General features: G+C 61.3%; 1 protein-coding gene across 4 annotated transcripts in view; it reads right to left on the reverse strand.

Annotated features, from left to right (window-relative positions):
- The window catches only part of DLGAP4 (DLG associated protein 4), a 172,548-nt gene that overhangs the window by 108,835 nt on the left and 43,790 nt on the right, over nt 1–19,923 (reverse strand). For all 4 annotated transcript variants that reach the window (XM_051846129.2, XM_051846128.2, XM_051846130.2 and 1 more), the window contains exon 2: nt 16,271–16,487. The gene's annotated coding sequence lies outside the window, so the exon portion shown is untranslated. The remainder of the gene's footprint in view (nt 1–16,270; nt 16,488–19,923) is intronic.

Genomic DNA, 19,923 nt, shown 5'->3' on the forward strand with positions numbered 1-19,923 from the left:
CAGGTGGGCATTCCTGCTATCTGTCCTGTGGGTGGCCAGGCGGGAGGCCCAGAGAAAGAAACGCATCCCAGGACACACAGTGAACGGGCCAGAGCTGGATTTGAACCGTCCACCTGCACAACCAATTCCCGGCTCCCCGCGCCCTCCCCCCAGCCACAGACCCTGGACTCTGCCGTGTGGGAGGCTTTTCAGCTTTGCCGCTATGCCCCAAGCCCAGCCCAAGGCCTGATTCAATGAAAAATTACTTTCAACCTTTTCGAAGAAACTTGCCAAACGAACTCACTGGTCTAGGCCCAGTATTAAGAACGGGGGAGCCTGGAGTGGCCGCCAGTGACTCCACAGCCCCGAGCACTTCCCTCGGTGGTCAAAGAGATACCCACGCGAGGATGTCCACAGTGCTGTGACAGCCAGAGACCAAGACAGTCACTGCGCCCTCAACAGGAGACTGGAGCCATACACGGCCATCGACCCACCCTGCGCTCTACTCTGCAGCCACGAGAGAGAACGACACCAACTCTCTGCACGGGCCCAGCGGAGGAAAAACCCCAAACAACTCAAACCACGCGGAAAAAGCAGGCTGCAGATCAAGCGGAGCTTGGTTCTGTCCATGGGAACAGCACACAAACTAAAACCCGGCCTCTACAGGAGCAGAGACACAGACGTGGGAGATCTGACTCCCATGTTCACGGCTGCAGCCTGGACCCACACCCCGTCCAACTCCACTCACGGGCCCGATTTTCCACTCGGCAGCTCCACGTGGATGCCTAACAGGCATCTCTGCCTTGCACATGCGAACCTGAACTGGCTCCCAAGCCAGCCCTTCCCAGTCTCCCGGCCCAGCTGAGCACGGAGCCCTGGCCCCAGAGACCTGAGCCACACCTTGGATTCAGCCCTCTGGGCCACGCCCACCCAGTCCGTCCCTGCAGCTGGTCCCGCCTGTCAGCTTCTCAAACAGGATGTGATGGGAGCCTCTGCCCTGGCCAGCGCCCAGCCAGGTGCCCCACGTTGCTCTGGGAACCTCTCCTGCTGGGTGGTGGCCAGGGGAGGCATGAGAAGCAGTAATGGCAGGAACGGTGACAGCTGTCACTGCCCGGGCATCCCCACCAGGCCTAGGGTTTGTCTGGCTCTGAGTCGCTGACATTCTTCAGTGACCCTCTTAGGCAGAAGGTCTGGGATCCCACGGACAAATAAGGCACAGAGAAGTTAATGGACTTTCCCAGAGTTGCCCAGCTAATAGGCAGAAGAGCTGGAATCCTAGCCCAGGGGGTCTGACGGGCGCTCTGGGAAGCCTTGCTGCTGGCGCTGCGGAGCTTGGGGGTCTGGAGGAAAGAGCTGCAGCAGAGGGGCTGCACCGGCGCCTGGAGGGCAATGAAGGAGGGGCTCCAGGGTCCTGGCAGGAGGTGGGCCTGGGAGGCCCCAGGCCGCTCAGTGCAAACTGCACCTCGCACCATCGCCCAGGGCCACACACGGTTTCCGGAAAGAGAACAGGAAGAATAATGACAGAGGGGAGGGGCTGCACCGTGCCGACGCAGGGGTCTCTCGGCGGCACTAGGGCTGTCCTCCTGGGGCAGCTCTGTGAGGGGGCCGTCCTGGAGGGAGCAATCTGGGGTGGGGAGGCTTCTGGTGCTGTGAGCCAAGGACTGGATCGGGGACGCGCGGGAGCCCGTGACGGACAGGACACTTTTGCCCATGGAAGAACGGTCCCATGCCAAATGCCAGTAGGGCCCTGCTGAAAACACAATGAGGTAGAACAGAGACTGCAGGACTGGAATAGACAGAGGGGCAAAGCCATCAAGAGACAGAGTCCCGGAAGTAGACCTACAAACACGCAGCCCCTTCGGCCTCACACAGGGCTGGGGTTTGGAGCCAGAGAGAAAGGAGAGGGAGGCTGGGACGACAGATCAGCCACAGAACGAAATCAAATCCCACTGCACGCCGAAGCGGATTAGAGACCGAAACAGGAAACAGAACCGGAAAATAAAACTGCACGCTTCTTAGGGGGGAACAGAGACTGTCTTGATGACCTTGGGTCGGGGGAGCTCTCCTGAGTCACAAAGAAGTAAGATCTAGCAAGAGGGGAGACCGTAGTTTTACTCCACCCACATCTGAAACTTCTGAACGACACAGGCACAAAGTGACAAGCAAGCAACACACTGTGGAGAGCACGTGTGCGGTAAACGTCATCAGGATTAACTAATTTTTTTTTTTTTTTTTTGGACAGGCAGAGTAGACAGTGAGAGAGAGAGAGAGACAGAGAGAAAGGTCTTTCTTTTGCCGTTGGTTCACCCTCCAATGGCCGCTGCGGCCGGCGCGCTGCAACTGGCGCATCGTGCTGATCCAATGGCAGGAGCCAGGTACTTCTCCTGGTCTCCCATGGGGTGCAGGGCCCAAGCACTTGGGCCATCCTCCACTGCACTCCCGGGCCACAGCAGAGAGCTGGCCTGGAAGAGGGGCAACCGGGACAGAATCCGGTGCCCCGACCGGGACTAGAACCCGGTGTGCCGGCGCCGCAAGGCAGAGGATTAGCCTAGTGAGCCGCGGCGCCGGCCAGGATTAACTCATTTTTATAAACCTCTTTTACAAATGAGTAAGAAAGCAAAAAGGGGCCCATGAGAAACCAGGCTGAGTCTCTGAGCCGGCATCTCACAGGAGACGGGACGCACGTGAACGGTAACCTAACAGCGAAGCACTCAGCTCCTCTAGGAGGCACACGGTGCTAATGAAAATGAGTCTTTTTCCCAGGAGACTGGCAAAATTAAAGAGTGATAAATCAACTGCTGGGGAGGTGCCGGGCGTGGGGACGCGCTGGCTCACCAGCAGGAGTGCGCACGGCCCAGCTACCTCGGAGCGGGGTGGGCGGTGGTTCTGCAGAGCCCCCCGCTTTGGGAGAAGGACCACCGCAGGCCCACAAGGAGGCTCATGGCAACCCGGGTTACCAGGGAGCCAGAAAGAAGCGAATTTCTCCAAGTGGGAGATGGACATGGGGAAACACACAGTGGAATAGTAATCAGCAAAAGAAATGAATGAACTACAGCTACACTTGCACTTGGATAGATCTCAAAGCTGTAAAATAATAAAGCAAAATGCAAAGAGAATTAATTGATTACCACACGATTTATGCAAGGAAAGCACTCAAACTACACCCTTGAGCTTGGGCTGGGGAAGTTCCCGCTACACAAAAGGCCCCGCTCCTCAGTCTCTCCCGCCCCTTCTCCTTCCTTCCCCGCAAATTCTCGCTCTGCGTGGACAGGTGCTAGAGGGGAGGGCAAGGCCCCAGGTTTGATCCCTGCCCCGGGAGGTGCCCGTGAGGCTTCCAGCTGCAGCACGAGCCGTGAGCCTGGCCCCAAGCTGAGCCCCTCGTCGTGTGTCACGGGTCACCTTCTCTCTCGGGGTCTGCACCCTGCTGAGCGCACAGCTGCTGAGCCGTTCCCGGGACAGACAGTGCGGCCAAGGCACAGGAGTCTGGCGGGCCTCACCTAAGGGGGTTGACTGCTGAGCCAAGTCCCCACCTTCCTGTCCCCGCGTCCCCCTCTGTCCCCTTTCTTCCTTCACTCTGCTTCTGTGCCAGGCCCTAGAGGCGGGGGAGTCGGAGGGGGTGTCAGACCTCTTAGGCCATAGGTGACCAGGTGGCCACCTCCTCCCAAAAGCCAGGCAGCTGCCAAGGGCATCCGTGGTCAGGCCCAGGGCCTCAGATGGCCACAGCGGGGATCTGGAGAGAGGGTGGCTGAGGACAACCTAATTAGGCGTGACAGCAGCCCCATGAGGCGTATTAAGCTCGGAGCCATTAGGGTAGCTATGGAGGAGCAGCCAGAGCTGGCCCGGCTACCGCCCCCCACAGGGACACTTGGCCTTGGTGAGTCTGACCGCCTGAAGGAATGTCTGACAGCTGGGGCTGCCAGGTGCTGCCCTGGCCGTCCACCAGTGCCCTGGCGAGTGGCGTTGGTGGCTCAGGGAGCCAGTGCCAGGCCGCCTTCTGCTGCTGGTGCTTGCCGCGGCACCGGGGGGAGCGGGCTCCCCTCCCTTCTCTGGGTCTTCCTTCCGCTAACAAGAACGGACCCGGCAGCCCTTTCCTTTCCGACCCAGCGTCTCTTCCAATTCTTTCAAACCACGCTGCAGGCAGCAATTACAGCAACCTTCCGCTCTCCTAGAGATGGGAGAATGGAGACCCAGAGAGGGTGAGTAACCTGCCCGAGGCCACACAGCTCCCAGCTGGCAGACCCAGGGCTCAGACATCTGGTCTCCTTGACTCCTGATCCCTGTCTGCGCCACAGCAACATTTCCCTATCTCCCTGGATCCCAGCCCGGTCCTGTGAGAGGAAGACAAATCCAGGCTGAGGCCTGCTGCCTGTTCCGCATGTCCCCAGCAGGTCCTGCTCGGGGCTGGACCAGGGGACCCCAGGATCTTTCCTGGCCACGAGGAGGAAGAGTGTGGCTCCCAGTTCCCAAGGCCTTTCTCAAGCCCACCATTTCCTATTTTTTTTTTAAAAGATTTACTTATTTGAGAGGTGGAGTTAGAGAGACACACACACACAGAGAAGTCTTCCATCTGCTGGCTCATTCCCCAAATGGCCGCAACAGCCAGAACTGGGCCAATCTGAAGCTGGGAGCCAGGAACATCTTCCGGGTCTCCCACACAGGTGCAGAGGCCCGAGCACTTGGGCCATCTTCCCCTGCTTTCCCAATCCACAGCAGAGAGCAGGATCAGAAGTGGAGCAGCCGGGACTTGAACCATCACCCATATGGGATGCCAGCACTGCGGGCGGTGGCTTTACCCACTACACCACAGTGCTAGCCCTAAGCCCACCATTTTCTAAGTAACTTCAGGATGTTCTGCCCATTCTGCTTCCATTAGAGGTAAAATGGAACCAGTCTCTGCCCCCTGCCCAACTGTGGTTGTGGTGTAGAGTGCCCGAGTTCACCAAGCATCCACCACAGGGCTTGGCACACATTAGGTGCTCAGTTAATTGTCATTCTGTGAGCTTCACGCCCCTCCTTCAGGTATGCTCAAATTCCAGTCCAGGCGTATCTGTGACCAACACTGCCCCCACCACGACAGTTCACAGAGCCCAGCCCCAGTGATCAGCCTGTGTGACGCTCCCAGCAACCTTGCTACTGCAGCTGAAGAAACCCGCTGGAGGCCCGGTTCTCAGGGCACACTCTGGAGTGCTCTCAGTGTCGGTTTGCTCATCCCTAACGTAGGAGTGCTCCCCCTGCAGGGGGTCTGGAATAAATGGCATAACTCACACAGAGCTCTGTAACAGTGCCTGACGGAGCTAACAGGGTGCAAATTGACCTCACGTGCCGCTTGCACCTGCTCAATGCCGGGGGTGGGGGGGGAGCTGCCGACCTCCCAGCTGGGGCCCAGAAAACCCATAACCTGGATAGAACTCTCTCAAACTCTGCAGACGAACCACAGACAGCAGCCCAGAGACGAGATGGGGCCCCAGTCTTCTCTTCAGCACCATGGACAGCACCCTTGATGCCAGCACCAAGGGCAGGGAAAACAGGTGCCAAAGCCAAAGTCAGGACCCCTCCCCCACGCTCCCTCCCCAGCTAGCCACCTGCCTGCACGCTGTCAGCTTTCCAGCGGCTGCTTCCAGTCCTGTTTCCATTTGCTCGTCCTTGACCCCCGAGGCCTGGCTGCCCATGCGCTTCTCACCCCGTGAAGCTCCTGGGACCATGGTGGCTGAGGACGGCTTTCTGGGGCACCTGACTGGGGAAACCTACCTCCCTAGGCCGAGGGTGCCCCACGGCTCCCCCCACCTTCTGCTTCCATCTCTGGCCTCGTTTCAGACGCACACAGTGAGGCCACTGGGGACCGTGTGGCAGCCGAGCGCGGCAGGGGCAGGCACGCTGCCACTGCCTCTCAAGGGCTGGGCTCGCCGCCCTGTTCTCAAGGTTCTGAGGAGGGGGATGCATTTCTGATCCTCCAGCCTGTCCCACGCTGTCCCCAAGGCCATCTCTTACTGGCTTCTCCCTCATCCGATGAGGGCTTGATGTATCCCTGCCCTGGCCACCTCTGATGTCACGGGCGGCCCACACGGACTCAAAGCACGCAATGTGAGCTGCCCTGGGCTCTTTGCCAAGGGCCCTGGGGGTCTCGGTTCTGCAGACCCCAAAGTCGGCAACTCAGTCCTTGTGAGGCAGCGGCCAGGGAAGTGAACCCAGCAAACACCAGGGTCCCCGGAGGACTGGGAAGAAGGCCACCTCCTCACAGGCGTGCTAACCGTGGCCGGCGTGCCCAGCACTGAGCCTGGCACACAGCTGTGCCTCTGGAAATGCCAGTTCCCCCTCCCATCGAGGACAGCCCAATGGCAGCCACGAGTGCTACCAACACCAAGTGCGTACCATGTGCTAAAGGAACACAAGGCAAGGATGATCGTACCCACTTTGTTGGTTATGAAACCAAGGCTGAGGGGCCGGGGTTGTGGTGCAGTGAGCTAATCTGCTGCCTGCAAGGCCGGCATCCCAGCCGCTTCCTTCAAGTCTCGGCTGTTTCGCTTCTGATCCAGCTCCCTGCTAATGGGCCTGGGAAAGCAGTGGAAGATGGCCCAAGTGCCGCACACAGAGGAGACCCAGATGGAGTTCCAGGCTCCTGGCTTGGCCCTGGCCCAGCCCTGGCCATTGTGGCCATTTGGGGAGTGAACCAGCGGATGGAGGGGGCTCTGAGTCACTCCCAGCATCACCGGCATCAGCACAATGCCCTCCAGGGCCCATCACACCTGCCACACGGGTGGGGAAACAGAGGCCCGGGTAGGAGGACGGACTTAGCCCAGGACACACAGACATAACGACCTCAGGACCCCCGACTCCTCCAGTGCCTCTCCCCTAGACTCCCGGCTCAGCAGGGGCACGTACCACCCGGGTTGCATGCACCCCGCCTCGGGGCCTGCCCTGTAGCAGCTGCCTTCCCCCTCTTCCTCTGTAGGGAGAGGGGTGGTGTGTCACTCCCTCCCTCTACTCAACCCAAGAGCCCTGGACACAGTGGGCCTCTAAACGCCTTCATCCATTCGGTAATGACGGACTGTCTAGGGTGTGCCAGCACAGACGTAGGGCATGGACAAAGCAGATGGGTGCAGGGACATCCCCAGCCCCTGTCAGACACCCACTGGAGAGGAATGAACTCCTGTCCATCTCCCCCACGCATGGTGGGGGCCGAGAGGGAGCGCCTGTCACTGTCTGGTCCCCAGCACTGTGTGCAGGGCCCGAAACACAGCAGAGGCGGCGTAACAGGGCAGCCAGTGCTGGCCGAGCGGCTGCTCCATTCCGGGTGCAACTGTTCCCTGCACACCGATGATCTCACTGGGTCCTTCCGGCAGCCCCAGGAGGGGGCACTGTGAAGTGGACCTTGTTAGCTATTCCTAGAGCAGCCACGTGACCACATCTGGCAAAAAGAGATGTAGGCAGAAGTCCAGGACATCCACTGTTCTGATAAGTAAGGCGGACTCAGCAAACAGGCAGGCTTTACCCCTTTGTTCCTGCCTGGGATTCAGAAACAGCAGATGGAGGCGGAGCAGCCCTTTTGTAGCCACGAGAGTGAAAGACACATGGCTCAAATTGCTGCACTAGCCCTGGACGACCTGCGTCTGGAATTCTGTTAGGTGAGAAGAACAGCCTCCTGAGCGCTTACACGAATGTTGCTTATTCCGGTCTGTTACCAGCAGCCAAATGCAATTCTACAGCTTCGGTTCTAACAGGCTCAGAGAGGTCAAGCGATTTTTTTCCAAGTCACACAGCAAGTAAACAGCCACAGTGCTGGCTGCTATACATGACGCTGAAGTCTGTGCTCACACTGCCGCCTGGGTGCTGTCACTCCCATCTGTGGGCCCAGGCTGTGGGAAAGCCCTGCTCACTCCTGCACTGGGCTGTGCTCCAAGACTCCCCACCCACGCGGGGTCTGGCTCTGGGCTCCCCTGATGTCTCCCCTCTTACCTGACCCCCAACTCCTTTCAAACTAACCCAGCTCCAGTGCCAGGCAGCTGCCTGGATCCTGACCCCCGTGAGACGCTCTGGCCTCCTCTCTGCTCGCCCCCGGCTGCCTCCCCCACCGCTCACAGAGGACTTGCTAACATTCTCCACACCTAGTGCTGCACGGATCCTGGGCGCGCGGCTCTGCCAGGCCTGGCATTCAATGCCTCCAAAGTCTGGCTCCACCCCCTTCACCCCGCCCAGCTCTCCCAGGGCCGGCACCGACTCAGTCCTTACCCTTCAGGCCACAGAGGTGCCTGCTCCGCACCCCCCCCCCCCCGCCTCAGTCTGCTTGGGCACACAATCACCTGTGCCTCCCCGTGGCCCAGCCAGAGCAGCCTGAGGGCAGGTGCCACGCCCAGCTTCCCAGCCCGGCACGAGCCTGGCACTCGGGCTCCAGCGGGAGGTGCTGAATGAAACTCAAACCTCCCACTTCGCACGCCGCCACCACCTTCGACTGCGGCCTCCCCGGCCGCCCTGCTGACACGCAGAGCTCCCCGCGCTGTCTCCAGCCAGGCCCAAGGAGGGCCCCGGCCTTGCCCGCATCCATCAAGCCTGAGCAGACGGGCATCCCAGACTGCAGCGGGCGGGGGGAAGACGCCTCGGGACGGACGAGCTGCGTGTGCGTGTGGGGCGGGGGGCGACTGGGGTGGGAGCCTCTGCCATCCTCACTCTCGCGGTCCGGGCCCCTGAGCCACGTCCGAGATGCCCCGGTGTTCCCCGAGTAGCCACAGCTATGGGGAGGAAGAAGAGGAGGCACCCGCGTGTGCCAGGCACCGCTCCAGCCCGAGTCCTGACGCCAACGAGGATGCCGAGGGTGGGGCGGGAGCTGGGGCGCGGTGCTCACGGAGCATGTGCCAGGCACCATGGGGGCTTCTACTCCAATTATCCCCACTCTACAGATGAAGAGGAGGAGGCCCAGAGAGGCGGAGCCACTTCGCCACGGTCACAGAGGCAGGAGGGGCCTGGAGCGCAGACCCCAAACCCGCTCCTCGGCCAGGCTGAGCGGGCAACGCCCAGGGGTGTTGGTGCTGGTGTCGGGGGAGGAGTCTCCCGTCTCCCGCTGCCCTGGAAGAAGGGCCGCAGGCCACCTCTTCCCACTGGCGGGGCTGTGCCGGGGCACTGGGCTGGTGACACTTACCCCACTCAGCAAGGCTGGCGAGGGGACCAGGGAGCCACGGGGTGGACGGAAGTCCCCGAGGCCGGGCTCCGCCTCCCCAGAGAGACTAAGATTCTCCTAACAGCCTGGGCCAAATTTATCTGCCAATCCCCCGAAGGGCCGATTCCAGCGTCTGTCTGGAAATGTCAGCCCGTGTGGTTGCAGGAACGCGGCGCGAGTTTTCCTCTAAATAGCAGGAAGCATATGGGAGGCGGATGGCGCCCGCCGCCCCAACCTGCCAACTCTCACTCAAGCAGGAGCTAAAAGGGGCCCGGGAGGGTCTGGAGCTCCTGCCACCTCCTGGGGACGTAGGGCAGGGGGAGCAGGAGACAGTGGCCCCGAGGAGGGCAGAAAGTGGGTGCCGAGGACAGACACGGGCATCCTGAGGCTCCCGCGCGCGAGCGGCTGCCCGGGGGCTGCTCCCACCCCGCAGCACGCACGCCCCGGGACGGCTGCCCCTCAGCCGTGGGACCAACGCCGAGACAGGAGCTCCTGTCAACTCCACTTTACAGAGGAGCAAACTGCGAGTCAGAGGAGGATGCACAGGGCACTGCAGACTCCGTGGGGAAGGGCCACACGGGGCCTGGGCTGCATCACGAGCACGCCGCAGACGCTGCCAAGCTGTCGCTCGGAGGCCCCCAGCAAGGGGGCGCCCACCGCGCCTCAGCTCGGCCAGCTGCAGACAGCTCTTTGTATCCTAAAGGGTTCCCTAGCCTTAGCTGGGATCTCCTTACCTGGAGCTTTGCCTGCAAGCTCCAGATCCAAACCCTGCCTCCCCCAGCAGACGGGGAGAGGCCGGCGCAAGGCCCCTGAGGGCCTCTGGTCTCCCTCTGCAGGTGATGCACCTGCCCGCTCTGCGGGGCTCACGCAGCTCCCTTGCCCACCTCTGGCCCCCGAGCACGGTCAGCACGGTGGCCTCCAGGCCTCGAGCCCTTAGCATGTGCCAAGCATGCTGCAGAGCCTGTGCCCTGGGACCCCCCTGCACCCTCCCAGGGAGGTGCCAGGGTCACCTCTGGCTACGGAAGAGCTGGCCAAGGCTCCCCGAGGTCACTCGGCGGGGAAGTGGGGCTCCTGTTCCCCACCTCAGGAAGCTGAAGAGGTCCCCGCTGACCCCACCTGGACGCTGAGCCAGACTTCATGGGAATTTGGCTCGATGCTGGGCCATGGGGCTACTCCCTCCTCCCCGTGTGACCCCTGACCCCTGCGGCCCCTTCTGGAGCTCCCCGTGCTCAGGCTGGGCTGATTCTCCTGCAGAACGCCCGGCTGGGCCCTCCCCATGGCCATCACTCCCAGCACCAGCCCAGAGCAGGGTCCTTCTCACACCCGGGCCTGCCCCGCCCTCAGCTCCCTCCTGCCCTGAGGATCGAGTGCGAGTTCCTCAGCCGACGGCTGGGGCCTTGCGTGCGCAGCCCTGGCCGACCTCCCGGCCTTCACGGCGGGCAGCGTGGGGCCCGTCACTCCTCCCGAGAATCTCTACCCATCCTTCGGGGCTGTGCTCGGAGGGGCGGAGCCACAGCTTGGGCTCCGGAGACTCCCGAGCCATCAGCACCGACCCTGATCTCCGAGTGCCGCCCGTCTCTGCCAGAGGAGACCCCGCCCCGATGCATCTCTGTAGCCAGCGTCCGCTTAGGGCAGGCTGAGAGTGAATGGAGGGACTGGCTCCATTTTACAGACGGTTGAAGCAGAGAGGGCAGAACATCCTGAGGTTACTTAGAAAGTGGTGGGCTTGGGGCTGGTGCTATGGCGGAACGAGTAAAGCCGCCGCCTGCAGCACCGGCATCTCATAAGGGTGCCGGTTCGAGTCCTGGCTGCTCCACTTCTGATCCAGCTTCCTGCTAATGCTCCTGGGGAAGTAGTGGAGGATTGCTGGAGTGCTTGGGCCCCTGCACCCATGTGGGAGACCCAGACGGAGCTCCAGGCTCCTGGCTTTGGCCTGGCCCAGCCCATTGCAGCCATCTGGGGAGTGAGCCAGCGGAGAGCAGACCTCTATCTCTCCCTCTCTGTCACCATGCCTTTCAAATAAATAAGATAGACCTTAAAAGACAATTCACAGAAAGGTAATATCATTATATTCTTAGAATTTTATCTATAAATTATACTGAATCTGCTAAAAACTAATTAAACATTAAAAAAAGAAAACAACCAAACAATGAGAAGTGAGCTCCTGGATCCAGCTGAGCCCGAAGCCAGCCACACCTCTGGACTTCAGTTACAAGCCAACAAATTCTACTTTTGCTTAAGCCAGTTTGGGATGAGCTTTCTGTTGCTTGTATTTGGAAAGACGGAACAAAATGCATCAAACTGAAAACAGAGTCCACCCCATCTCCCCACCCAGAGGAAATCATGGTGAACAGCTAATGACCATCCAGAGCAGGCACATATATATTTTACACACACACATGCACACACACGTTCACATACATGCTTCACGCCGTAAACGAGAACAGTCAGCCGCTTCCTAAGGTACCCTGACCCCTCCTCCCTGCAACTTCTCACTCAGAAAGGAATCCAGATCCAGATACCACACAACACACACCATACAACACGCACCACACAATACACATCACACAACACACACCATACAACACGCACCACACAACACACACCATACAACACACACCATACAACACGCACCACACAACACACACCATACAACACACACCATACAACACGCACCACACAACACACACTATGCAACACGCACCACACAACACACACCATGCAACACGCACCATACAACACACACCATACAACACGCACCACACAACACGTACCGTAAACACGCACTGTACAACATAACCACACAACACACACCACACAACACGTACCATAAACACCACTGTACAACACACCACAAAACACTGCACACATGCACACAACACACACTGCACACACACACCACGCCACAATGCACAACATGATATGCACTACACAACACACAATGCACACATGCACACAACACGTACTGCACCACAACACACACCACGCATCATACAACACGCACCGTCTTAACCTCTATTCCCGCTCAGCCGCGCGCTATGGACACGTTTCCACATCCACAGTACAGCGCCACAGCGTGGCCTTGGTGGCGGTGGACACCACTGTCTGGCTGGACGCAACGTATGCACCCGTCTCTCAGAGGGAGGTCGCGGGGCAGCTCTGATTTATCACCCCATCGAGGAGAGGCAGTGGGCCTGCTTGGGAAAGGCCCACGTCCACACCTGCCGGCTTATTTGTGACAAGGACTCCGTGATGCCAACAGTGTGACTTGCATGGGCATGAGAAGGAAGATTCTCTGAGCGCCTGCCACGTAGGCTCCGTCTGCCGGGGCAGGCTTCAGTGGCTGTCAAGAACAAAAATCCAAAACCAATCCAGGGCCGGGCGTCTCCATTAACGGGTCTGTGGTAGGGGTGCTGGCTGTCAGGTGCCAGTGAACGGGTCGGGAAGGAGTGGGGCTCCCGTGGGGCGTGCCCTGAGCTCCCGGCTGCCCATGCGTGCCCAGCCACGCCATCCACAGTCAGACCCTGGCAGGCCACACTGGGCTTGCTACAGGTGCCACCCCCTGTGGTCACAGGGCTAACAGTAGCAGCTGCCCATGACTGAATGCTGGCACCGCCTGGCCCTCTGATGTCTTCCCTAACTCTGTTTCCAAGAAAACTCAGCCTCAGAGAAGGCAAGCAACTAGTCCAAGGTCACACAGCCAAGGAGCAGTGCAACCGAGGTACGCCCCGGATCTGCTGCGCCTCCAGGCCGGGCCCCATGGTGCGGGCCGCAGGGGAGGCAAACACCCCCGGGGCAGGACCACAGCGGCTCCAAACGCCCGTTCTCTCCCCGCAAGTTCTAACCGTCAGCAGACTCCAAAACCAGAGAAGCAAAGAGCCGAGCTCACCGGCGCCGGCTCCCCAGGAGGAGCGCGGCGCACAGTTCTAGAAACACACACGCTTCTCACGAAAATGGCAGCACGCTGCCCATGCTGTTCTGTAACCTCCTTTTTTTTTTTTTTTTTAAATTCCATGACACACTATGAAATTCTCTCTGCGACAACAAATTTAGATCCATGGCCCCGTTTCTAACAGCTGCTGCGGGCGCCGCCGGATGGCTGCAGTGGGACAGATTTATCCAGTCCCCTGGCGGTGGACAAACGAGTGGTTCTCGCTCGTCCCGCCCAGCCAACCGCACTGTCACTTCCTCCTCCTCCATGGCTGCTCCCCGCCACCCTCAGGTCTCAAGCGCCAAGTCCTTGGAGGGGCTGCCCCGGATGGTCCCGCCCCGAGCAGGGAAGGCTCCCTCACTCCGCCCGACTTTACAACGTCGCTGTGCCCACGGGGCCTCTTCCATTCTCTTCCTGATCTGAGTGACCACAGAATCTCTGCTCCTCCTCCAGACCGGGGCTGCGGTGGGGTGCAGCCCTGTGGGGATGGGGCTCTACAAATACCCCGGGCGGCATGACACCTCCGCCTGGTGCCTGTCGGCAGAACCCAGCCCTGTGCTCCCTGGAACGTCTACGCCAGACACACCGGCACCAGATGCTCACTGCACACGCCGGACACAGCGGCTCCCTGCCCGCTGCCCGTGTGGCTCTGCACCGCCCACTTCCTCTCTCCAGGCCTCAGTTCCCTCCTCTGTGAAATGGGGCCGGCACTGCTAACCTCGTGGACTCTTCCAAGCATTAAAGCAGGCAACAGGAGGGCGCAGCACCCAGGTGGGACCCGCCTCAGCTGGACGGTCTCCTTTCACCTTGACTGTGACCTGAGCATGCCCTGGGCCCCTCCGAGTCACCTGGGATGTCCCGTTCCCAGCCACAGCCAAACGCTCTGCTCTGACCACACACCCGGCTCCCACATCTCCCAGCTGCTCTCCGTCGTCTGCCTGGCTTCCCAAGCTTTAAAGACCAAGAGGCAGAGACGAGGAACAAGTGCGGGGGTCCCCTGCCTCTGGGGAGAAGGCTGCCTGCTGGGTCCTCACGCCATCTCCCCCGCTCCCTTCCACGGAAGGACGCGCGGCTTTGTCCCCGCTCCCCCTTTCCTCCCGTGTAAGTGGGTAGAAGGGGAGAGTCCACAGGGAGTCACCGAGATACGACGACACCTAGGAAAGCTGGCATCCAGAAAGCGCTCAGCAAGTCAGCCCGCGTGGCGACCGCTGCTTTAGCCTTGCTGTGACCTCCGATACGGAGAGCAAAGAGCACGGCACACGAGCGCTCGGGGCACGAGATGATGGTGAGCAGAGCTGCGTGGCCCCGCCCAGCTCCCTGCTGCCCCTCCAGCTTCGCTCCCGGTCCCCATGTCCTCTTTTCTCCACAAAGGTGACCCCTTGCCAGACTCGACATGGGCCGTGATGGTTGTTTACAAACAGAGGGGAACAGCAGGCACACGAGGCTGCTCGCTCTGCCCTGCTCTGCGCTCAGGCCCCCGCACCACTGGCTGCCTCTGCCCTGACCACAGAGACGCCCTGTCCCAGTCCCCGGGCCCCAGCTCTGGCTTCAGCTGCGCCTTAAATAACCAGCTTGTTAGCAAAATAGCAGCAGTAACACCTCCCTCGCTGCCGCCCCAGCCTCCATCTTTCCACGCGATGCTGACGGCTGCTCTCCCAGCCTGTGCCAAGGAATCCCGTTCTCCGTCACTGGGCCACACACGCCAGTGGCTGCCAGTTCAGCTGCGTTCCCAGAGCATGGCCTGGGGTGGGGGTGGGGGGCAGGGAGGGCTCCGAACGGCAGTTACTTGCAGGAAAGGCTGGGCTGTTAACCGATGAGCCCCCAAGCCCGTGCCTCAGTCTCCCCAGCAGCCTACCTGAGCTGATGGAGGGTGCCAAGCATTTAGTGCCCCGCCAGGCAGAGCAATCGCTCACCGAATGCTCACTGGCATGCTGCATGCCCGTTCCACACTGGGTTCCCGGGGAGCCCCCTGCAGTCTCTGGGTGCGGCCCCTCATGGCTCTCAGGCCGGGCTGTCCGTATCCCTGCTCCTGCCCCAGCTCCTCAGCCCAGTGCAACAGCTGTGTGTCTGCCATTGCTAAGACAGACCGGGGGCTGGGTCGGGGGCCTTCTGAACAGTTATCGACGTTAGGCTGGCACGGCGCGAGTGTGCAGCTCTTCGTGCTCTGGGAAGCACTTCCACACACATCATCAGCAGCGAGCTTCGCGGGGATTTTATCATCTTCCGATATTTGCATATCATACATATTTATGAGTCTCTTCCCTTCTGAGAACTGATCCATTGGGGATGCAGGAGGCCAGGGCTGGCCACCTTGCTGATGGCCAGGGCTGGCTGCCTGTCCTCCAGAGTGCGACCAGCAGGAACCAGCGGTCGCCCAAAGGCCAGGGGGCTCTGGGGCCTTTCCTCCCCTTCCAGCTGCCGGCGTCTCCCGCAGACCCACCGTGGGCCGGGTGCGGGGCTAGCTGCTGTCTCTCTGGGGAAGGGGCACATGCTCCCACCCCTGGGTGAGCTGGGGCGAGGCGGGGAAGCTGATCTTGAGCCGACAACCCCGGGCAGTGCTGAGGGGACACTGGGTGGCCCTGTGCCAACTCTTGGCCTTGGCGACCCTCAGCTTCCTCGTCCACAAACTTAGTTGGTCAGAGCAACAGGGCCTGAGGGGTCAGGCGGTGACTGGGAGATGCGGGCACCGGGAGGAGCCGCAGGTGCCGTGGCAGGTCCCCAGCATGCGGGTGCTGTGGTGGGAAGGCGACGGTGCCCTGAGCCCTGAGCTGGACGACGGCACTCAGGTGGGTGGCCGGGAACCGTTACACAAGGTAGGGCCCGGCGAGCAGGAACACCAGCGACCCCAGGATCAGGGACCCTGATGGCCTCGCCTCGGCGCCACCAGGAGCTGAGAGGCTGCTCCAGGCCTCTGCTCACCACCTGGCCCAGCCGCTGGGGTGTGGCCAAAGCTGGCCTCTGAGGAGGACAGGGCAGGGCTCGCTGTGTACCCCAGGCATGTGGTTTCCCCTCTCTGAGGCCACTGCCCCTGTCAGCCGCAGGCTGTCGGCAGGATGGGAGCCGACAAGGCAGCTAAACCACAAATCGTGGCCAGACACTGAGGCCCGCCTGCCAAGACGTGGGCGCTGGTGGGTGCGATGGCTGGGCATTTCCCAACTGTGCCAGGCATGGGTAGGCGGCGACGAGCCCAGCTGGTGGGTGCATGTACTTACCAACGAGGGAGCTTCGTGTGCAGGAAACACGGGAACCAGGCGGGACCCAGCGGGCGTCACCTCGGGAGCAGGCGCTGGGCCGAGGGCTGGCAAGCACATCCCTCCGGGCGCTCGATCAGAGGTGCTGGCGGGAAGCAGTAGGGGACAGGGGCCCTGCCAGGCCCTGGTCACACACGCGGGACCCCCAGGCACCCGGCAGAGGGGAAGCCACCAGCGCCTGTGGGAGCAGGGGAGGAAAGGTCATTAAGAGAGCCCGGATGTGCCTCCACCTTGAGACCCTGGGACAGCCCCTGGGGACGCTAGGGACAGGGACAAGGAGGCGCGGTCGTCATAGAAACCCAAGTGTTTGTACAACACTACATGCTTTTTCCAAAGCACTCACTCGGGCATCCCGGCTCCCGGGGCCGCCGCATTGTGCTTCACAGGCAAATTTGCATGTCATGCATATTTACCACGCCGTTCCCACCACCCACAGGATCCCCGCGGCAGCCGGGAAGCCAGGGTTCCAAACACTCAAATCCTTCCCCTCCTTTTTCCTGGATGGGGCACGTTAGGAACGGGGCTGGAGTCTCAGAGCCCCGAGGCAGCCTCCCCTCTCCGAGCCTTTCGACCCCCACTTGTCCAGCGGGAGGAAGAGGGCCTCCTGAGAGGACAACGTGGCGGGGTGGGGGAGGGAACACCTGGCACGCGGTGGGCGGGCCCTTCATAGAGGCTGGTGTACTTGGAGAGGGAGGGCCCCCCTCGCACGGCCTCCTCCACACCGCCCACCTGGGAGAGGGAGGCCAGGTGTCCTGTCCCGCCCACTCCTGAACAGGTGCCTGTGCACCTGCTTGCATCTTCAAATCAGCAGGAGCCAGGCCCTCCTGGGAGAACAAAGAGCCCCTCCACCCTCCACCCTCCTCCCAGGAGCCTTTTGCCTGCCTTGGAGGCCTTAGAGGAAGCCCCCATGCCCCCTGCCCTCCCATTTTACAGACCACAGAACTGAGACACAGAGAGCAGCTGACAGAGGTGCACAGAACTGAGTGGTGAGGCTGCACTTGAACTCTGCCCTGCGAGGGTCTGTTCACCTGGGCACAAGGGGAAAGGGGCTGCCGTCAGGGAGAGGGCGCCCCCTCCCGCCTGCGTATCTCACACCCCAGAAAGGCCTCGAAGCTCTCCTCCCACATGACAGCACCTGCTCTGGGTCATGCCTGCGACAGGTGTCACCTCACTTCCCCCTTGCTGCAGCCCTGCAGTGTCACCCCCACTTTTCAAGGGAAGAAACTGAGGCACGCTGAGGAGGAGGCATCGGATTCCTGGGCCCCGCTGCCCCGCCTCCCCCAGCGAGACCATCCCCAGCCAGGAGAACCAGGCCCAGCCATCTGTGCCGAGAGCGTTTAAATGGCAGGAAAACACCAGACTCTGAAGTGCTCTGACTTAGTGGACACGGATTCTCAAAGAGGCGCAGGAGATCGCAAGATGCACCGTAGGGCGTGGAAATTGTGGCGCGAGGAAAACCGAGCTCGGGAGGACGGCAGCCCAAGTCATCACTTGAAGCCAGGGTCACACGGAGCCATGGCTGCAGGGAACAAGGTGACACAGGTGACGGGGAGGGAGCAGTCCCGAGTGGGGGCTGAGAGCCCCGGGACTCCCAGGGGCCTGGCCACTGGCTCGATCCCCCCTCCTTTATGGTGGGAGAGGAAGCACGCGGGCCGGGGTCCCAGGTCCCCGCCTGCTGCGACACTGTTCCAGATGCTGCCTCTGCCCACGTGTGTGCATCGGAGAACACGGCGCTACGTACAGAAGCCACAGGGCGTGGTTGCGGCCGTGGAGCTGCACGGTTGCCTAGGGACAACTGAGGGGCGTGGCTTCCTGTTGGTGGTGAATGTGGCGAGATGCCCATCTCTGTGAACACACAAAGGGCCTCTGAGCTTCGAGTGGGTGAGTGATGTGAACTAATCCCAGCAGAGCTGCGAGAACAAGCCAACACCACAAACAGAGCGAAACGAAGACCCTGCGGCTCCCAGTGGGGACTCAGTCCAACCCTTCAGGTTCTCACTGCAGCCTGCGTGACCAGGGCGTCCCTGCTCTCCCACAGGCCTCCCAGTGCAGTGTCTCTGCACTTCAGGTGACCTCCTCCAGGAAGCCCTCCCTGATCCCCAGCTAGGTCCGGTCCTGTCACCGGTCCTCAGGGCTCCCTGGGTTTCTCCTTGCCATGGATCGTGCCGATCTGAGGCAATCAGCCCCGTCATCATTGGTGGGCACTGCCTCCTCCATCAGACTTGGAGCTCCCGGGGTGAGGGCAGGGGACCCCTTCAGCTTGTCTGTCATCAGCTCTGGGCACGTGTCTGGCTCCCAGCTGGTGCTCCGGGAATGTTTGCTGAGCGAATGAATGAATCCAAACTCCAAGCCCTAGATGCACACTTGGCTTCCAGCCCTGGCTCCAGTGCCACCCAGCACAGTGAGCCCAGCCCAGTTCGACCTCCGACGCCGGCCGGGACCTGTATGCAGCAGCTCCTCCCACCGGCGCCCTGTCACAGCCAAGGGAACCCTGTCCTCCCAGCCACGCAGGCCAACTCCTGTGCTCACTCTTGACGCTTCTCCTTCCCTCACCTCCTCGGGACCCACCTTCACCGTAAGTCAAGAAGCCAACGCAGCACCGCACTGCTGCCAGCGCTGTGCACTGAGCCATCATCACCTCTCGCCTGGATTCTCACATCCTCCCAGGTCTCCCACTTCTGCCCTTGCTCCCGGCACAGCAGTGGGGGGAATCGGGTGACAGCAACTCGGATGCTGCCCTCCCTGAGCTCCAAACCCTCATTCAATTCACCTCGAGTCCATTCCCATGGCCCCTGTGTCAGCACCGGGTCCCTCCTTGACCCTCCGTGGGCTCCCTCTGCTCCAGCTACACCGGCCTTCCTGCTGTTCCTCCAACACACCGATGGGCTCCTGCTCGGAACCCTGGCCCCTGCTCGGCCTTGGCCCGGAAAGCCGCTCGCCCTGCGCTGGGCCTCGGAATCTCTGCTGAGACCTGGCCTTGTCGGGTTGGGCTCAGGGTACAACTCCAGCTCAGCCAGAAACGGGGCTGAACGCTCCTGGGCGTCTTCCCTCTGTGACTCGGCCGCTCACCTGTGAACCGGGAGCGGCTGCAATGCTGTCCTTATCTGGCTGCCGCCAAGGCTCTCGGGCACAGTGAGCACAACCCGCAGGGCTGTGCGCTGTGACGTCATAGCGCAGCCACGCCCCTCCCGGGCCACCCGCCCCGGGGGTCTGCCTGGGGCCCTCACCACACCGGCAAGAGCAGGTGCTCAGCGCACGCGTCATCCACCAAGCGTACTGGGTGCTGAATGGACAACTGCTGACCCCTCGCCATGGGCCCCCACAGCCCAGCCTGCCCCTGAGACCTGCGGCCCCTCTGCCGGCCCTGCTGTGGACAACTCGCCCTCTGTGGTCCAGGGCCCGAGGGCCACCTTACCTGAAGGCCCTGCCCTCTGCCTCTTCACCGACCAAGAGGCTTCCCCCAGCCCTACTTTTTAGAAAACCTCCTACACATCTCCCGAAGTCCCTCTTCGTTCTCCCCAGCCACGTGGGCCACCGGCGTCTCTCCCTGGGGGCCTGTGGCCGGCCTCAGTTGTCCCCCACACAGCAGCCGGAAGGGGACAAACGGAAACCTC

Source organism: Oryctolagus cuniculus, chromosome 11 (assembly GCF_964237555.1).
Source record: "Oryctolagus cuniculus chromosome 11, mOryCun1.1, whole genome shotgun sequence".
Classification (NCBI taxonomy): Eukaryota; Metazoa; Chordata; class Mammalia; order Lagomorpha; family Leporidae; genus Oryctolagus; species Oryctolagus cuniculus.